The 6,000-nt window shown below is 43.4% G+C and overlaps 1 protein-coding gene across 1 annotated transcript in view; it reads left to right on the top strand.

The window, feature by feature from the left end:
* The first annotated feature begins 750 nt into the window (after positions 1-750).
* The window catches only part of EXTL3 (exostosin like glycosyltransferase 3), a 129,000-nt gene continuing 123,750 nt past the window's right edge, over positions 751-6,000 (top strand). The window contains exon 1 of the mRNA XM_058550430.1: positions 751-774. The gene's annotated coding sequence lies outside the window, so the exon portion shown is untranslated. The remainder of the gene's footprint in view (positions 775-6,000) is intronic.

Below are 6,000 nucleotides of genomic sequence, written 5' to 3'. Positions count from 1 at the left end.
TTATTTTCTAATTTTTCACTATGATTATTTTTGTATAATTTACTTTTTTTACTCCATTTGAACTACTTCCTTGAGGTATATACCCAGAAGAGAAACTCCTGGATGACACAGTTTCCTAGTTCCTGTTACAGATTACTCCATTCCAGTATTCTCTAGACAGACTGAGAGATCAGATCTGTGGTTTCACCAGAAATAAAAACTAAGTGTGCAGGTTTCTCCATCATCTTGAGGTCATTTAGTTTTATAATTTTAACATTATTTCCCCTAGTTTAAAAACCTTTCCTAGTCTTCAAGTTGCTTTAGTTTTTTTACTTATGTCACTACTAGGGAGGTAGCCCCAGGCACTTTCAAAGCATCCGTTTATTTTTATATTTTTCCGAGATATGAACGACAGGCAACACACACTAGCTCGCTGGGGTAGCCCCAAGCTAAGCCCCAAGTTTAGCTGCCCCTGCGACCGGTCCTCACGTGCCCCCCCGCGGGGCTCGCGGCTCCCTCTGGAACTGCGCCCACCAGGGGTCAGCCGAGGCTCAGGTTTGGGCTCTGACTTCCCACAATGCAGCGGGCTCTCTTGTCCGCACGCCGGGAGGTGACAGGCTGCGGCTGCGGCGGCGGAGCCCCGAGGGTTTGCGGGGCGGCCGGGGGGCGGGGCGGCCGGGGGCGGGGCTGAAGCCACAGCTGTCCCCGCCGCGGTGCCCCTCCTGCGGGCAGCGGCCAGGGCCCGGCGCGCGACCTCCCCAGCCTCTGAGACCTCCCCACCTGGCGCTGTACCAGGTAAGGGGGCTCTTCGGGACATCCCTTTGCGGGGTGTGAAGTCTTTTCTTAGTTGTGCCAACGGGAGAAGTCTTAAGCTGCTAAAATTTAGAGATGGAACAACCGGGTTTGCTCGGAGGGATCTGTTTTAAAACTCTTGTCTGCGTCTCTTTCTCCCCGTCGCTCCAGACTCTGCTGGGCTTTGGAAGACTGATTTGGGGAGTTTGTGCAGGGTAATTTCAAGCCTTTGGATCATCCATGTGTCTTGTGTATGGCCGCAAACTCCGGGGTGGGGTTAGAATGTGTGAGAACTTGTATGGGTGTGGGCCGAGTTTCTTCAGATGTGTCCATGTGTGAGCTCATGAAAAATTAGATGACCATAGGGGTCTGTTTCACAGTGTGGGTGGGGCTCCCGCGTCCCCGCAGTTCCAGGTACTCAGTGAGTGGCTCTGTCACGTGCCTTGCCTCCGCCACCCTATCAGGAGGTGGCTATCCTGTGATCTAAGCCAGCGGGTGTCCTCAAGTTCTAATAGACTCAGACACACCGCACGCCAGGACTACTCTCCAGGACACTGCTTCCAAGCGGTCCCTGCTGCCACAGCCCAGAGCGCGTCACAGCACAGCTGACCCTAGTTTGGGGATCCCACAGTGAGCTTTTCAAAAGGTGAAGTTTGGCAGATATAAAGCCCTGGAATATAGGGCACCTGGGATAGCTTAAGCTTGTTGGTGTCTGTCCTCCCCAGCCTGTTTCGGGGTCACACTGCATGGCTCCATCCATTCGGGCTCACTTCCTGTGACCCTAGTTCTCCCCTTGGTAATCACGCCAGCCGGAAATAATCCCAACCTGACAGCCCTGGGCTGCAATTCTAAGGTGACTTCACCTTTGCCCACTTCTAAAGGCTCAGAAAAGCACTTTAATCCTCTGATCCCTATCCCCAATGTAAAATAAATTATATTTTTAAAGGTGTATTTTTCTTTAAAACCTTCATCCTATATTATGTGCATTCCAATAAATATTGATTTATTTTACTTGTGAAATCTAAGCACTTTCATTTATTGCTTAGTAATAAATATTATAATTAGGAAAACTACCTAAAAGACATATTCTTCAGGAACATGATCCTAATTAATAAATTAGCTGATAGCAAAAGGCAGAAGATGGGAAATCACGCAAGCTTGGTTCTAAAACATTTCTGCCTCTAAGAGGAGAAGGTTGGATGATTAAATTATCTTTAGTGTTCTTTCCAAATGTAAAATGCTATCAATGAACACAAATTCCTTTTTTGCTAGACACACCTCTTGATTTGAGATAATAATCAAAAACAAGAAAATTCTTTCAAAATGTTCTCACGTTACCAATGCCCAAGGAAAAAAGGTAAGTCTAAGAGTTGTTAGGATTCTAAATCTTTGTTAAGCAGAAATTGTTAATAGTCCTTAGCCCTGTCTCTGGGTACTTTCCTCCAGAAGTGTCAGGTCTCTATCAAAATATGCAATTATTAATTGCTCATGATGTATAATATGTTCTATTTGGAAAATATTTGTATTTTCCACATCTGACATTAATATTCATTTAAAAGCATTGTGTACTTGTGATTTCCATTATTACCCAGTGATTCCCATCATGAGGTCCTTGGGTAGTGGCAATAAACCCAAAAGATAAACCAAAATCTAGTAAGTCATTAATAGTCACCAACATCCATAAGAACTAGAAGGCACAGTTTGAAGCTTAAAAGGAGCAGTTTAAGGATGTGTTAAAGATAACTTTGCACAGTAAATTGGAAGTGTCAGTGAGCCCGTAGCCTCAAGAGATTCATATGGAAAGACACTGACACCCATATAAAGAAACTGAAATATGAGTTCATGGGCTCACGAAAAATAAGCAGATCAGATGTTTCCGACATCAACTATAAATACATGCACTTTAGGTAAACAGTTGGCCCATTGCTTTTACAACCTTCCAATGGCCTTATGACTTCAGAAAACGGCATAGCCGGCACAGTTCTTGCTTCTGAAGGAGGTAAATAAAAAAATTGACTTCTAGCCACAGACTGGAGTTTACAGGAGTTAGCACAAACAAACAACTTGTAATTTACTCATTTCTTGAGCAGATATTTATCAAGCACCTAGTAAGCACAAGACTGGACTCATTGCTTTAGCCCACACCTAGCAAAAATAACTGCGGGTATGACCTCTTATTGGGGGCTGTGTCATCAGGACCATATAAGTAGGGGCGAGGATATTTCTCAGGCACTGAGGAAGCAAAAGCATCTCTCAGAAGAACCATGAAGACCTGAGAAGCTCAATTTAAAAACACACTATTTAGTTTGGAGGGAGAAATGGATAGAGAAAGTACCTCGAAATATTTCCCCTTTAGCTTCCATCTTTGTGGTGCCAATTTTTTAAAAAATTCTTCATTATATGATGATATTAATTATTCTAATAATATAGTCATGTAATATGAGAGTATAGAAGCCATAATTCTGATTAACTGGAGAGAGCTAATCATATGTGAACTATCCTAACTTTCTAATAATAAAAAACCCACCGTATTTATATTCATATATTTGTTCAATAAACATCGTAGCACTGTGCTAAGATTGGAAATACGAAGATGAATAATTGAATCCCTGACTTTACGAAGCAGATCTAGTTGGGGAAATCAGCGCACAGATAATTAGAATACAATGTATGTTTGGTATGGTGATAGATATCTGCTCCTGCTGTGGGCTCCTATTCCAGTTTGGTGAGGTTGGTCGAGAAAGGCCTTCTGGAAAAGTCAATGCCTGAAGTTAGTAGTAAAGGATGACTAACTTTTAGCCAGGAGTGGGGAAAGAGAGCTCTAGGAAGAGGGACAAACGTTAACAAAACCATAGAGGTAAAGTGATGAGATATGAGGCCCTGAAAGATAAATAAGACAGAAGAGGGGGCTGGCCCGGTGGCATAGCAGTTAAGTTTGTGCGCTCTGCTCCGGCGGCCCAGGGTTCACCAGTTTGGATCCTGGGTACGGACCTACTTACTGCTCATCAAGCCACGCTGAGGCGACGTCCCACATAGAGCAACTAGAAGGATGTATCACTATGACATACAACTATCTACTGGGGCTTTGGGGAGAAAAAAGGAAAAAAGGAGGAAGATTGGCAACAGACGTTAGCTCAGGGCCAATCTTCCTCAAAAAAAAAAAAAACCAAAAGAACCCCCCCCCAAAAAAAAAGACTAAAGAGAGAGGCAGGGGTCAGATCACAGAAGGCCATGTGAGGGGAGAGGAGCCACTGAAAACTTTAGTGGGAGATTGACAGGATCATATTTGCTTTAGGTAGCTCACTCTGAAGCCTGAGTGAAGGATGGACTTAAGAGGCCAAGAGGCAGGAAGAACTGTTAGGAGGCTGTAGCAGTGATTAGGAAAGAAATGATGAGAGCTTAGTATTTGTAGAAGGCCTTACCACTTTCAGCTTTCTCATACATTATTTTGTTTGGCTGTCATAAGCAGCCTTTGCAGTCAGTAGGGTAAGATTCCTGTGTTCATTTTGTAAGTGCTTACCTGTGCTTTGTGTACATCGTCTCTGACCCTTATAAAAATCCTTCAAATTAAGTATCATTAGCCCACTTTACAGATGTTGATACTGAGGCAGGGTCAGGATCAGCCCCAGGTCCAGTGTCTAGTGCAGAACTCATTCTGAACAGAACGTGGGTCCTCTTCCTCTACAGAATGAAGCAAGACAACCCTTCTAGGCAAATCTACACCCTAGGAACACTTCTCAGGAGTCAGCATGGCAATAGGACCACAATGCTCAGCTTGTTAAGTGGTTCTGTGTCTGCATTTAAGAGTCCCGTTGAACAAAAACAGTGTGGTAGTTCCTCAAAATATTAAGCATGAATTATCATGTGATCCAGCCATTCCACTTCTGAGTGTATACCCAAAAGAAGTGAAAGCAGGGTCTCGAACAGATAACTGTACACCCACGTTCATCGCAGCATTATTCACAATAGCCAAAAGGTGGAAGCAACCCAGGTGTCCATTGATGGGTGAACAGATAAACAAAATGTGGTATACACATTGAGTGGATACAAAATGTGGTATACACATTGAGTGGAATATTATTCAGCCTTAAAAAGGAAGGAAATTCTGACACATGCTACAGCATGGATGAACCTTGAGGACGTTGTGCTAAGTGAAATAAGACAGTTACGAAAGGACAAATATGGTTAGATTCCTCTTATAGTAGTCAAATTCATAGAGATAGAAAGTAGGGTGAGGGTTGCCAGGGACTGGAGGGAAGGAGAAATGGGGAGTTGTTGTTTAATAGGGTACAGAGTTTCAGTTTGGGAAGATGAAAAGACTTCTGGAGATGGATGGTGGTGATGGTTGCACAACAATGTAAATGTCCTTATTGCCTCTGAATTATACATTTAAAAATAGTTAAAATGGTAAATTTTATGTTATGTGTATTTTACCATCAAAAATTCCCATTGAGCATCACATTATGATCAGCTGACCAAAGTCTAGGAGCTTATGATACCTTAGTGATAAGGAAGACTAGGAAATGCAAATCAAAAATTAAAACAGACATCTCATAAAACCCAGCCCAAGAAAAGAATGCTGGCTGGATTCCTAGGGGACAGATCACAGAAATGTAGAGCTGGAAAGTACCACAGATACTGTTTGGCTCAGCCTCTACCTTTCGCAGATGAGAAGAGTGAGGCCCAGAGTTATCAAGTGCTTGCCCAGAGTCACTGAGCAAGTTCAGGCAAAGGGAGCATTCAAAGCAAAAATCTGGCCTCTGCCAAACAATAGTGCTTGGCACTGACAAGGAACCTCTTTGGGCTGACAGACAGAGGTGTACTCTGGCTTTCTTTTTAAGCAGAAAGAGAAACCAAGTTTCCATCTTTATCAGCCTTGCTACAGCAAATTGGTAGGATTACAATTACTGAAGAGACTCACATGCTTAGAATTTGGTGTTTGGTTGCTGGCTTTGCCTAGGTATCAAGACAAAGGTGGGAAAGTGGGGAGAAGTTAGAGTTTGTTCATTCATTCATTATCAAATACGTGAGGGCCTATGTTGTGCCAAATATCCTCTCCAGTTTCCAATTTTTCTATCTGGTAACAACTGTCTGCCAGCTTTATTCTAGATGTTCTGCCAGTCACCGTTGGACACAAACTGCTGAGTTACATACACCTTCATTGACTCCTGGAGAGCTCAATAGAGGAACAGGTAGAGTTCGAGGGGAAGTGATATGGGGTGCAGTGGG

This window comes from Diceros bicornis, chromosome 11 (assembly GCF_020826845.1).
Source record: "Diceros bicornis minor isolate mBicDic1 chromosome 11, mDicBic1.mat.cur, whole genome shotgun sequence".
NCBI classification, from domain to species: Eukaryota; Metazoa; Chordata; class Mammalia; order Perissodactyla; family Rhinocerotidae; genus Diceros; species Diceros bicornis.
The sequence above is the reverse complement of the archived record's forward strand: the minus strand, read 5'-3'. Positions and strand labels throughout refer to the sequence as shown.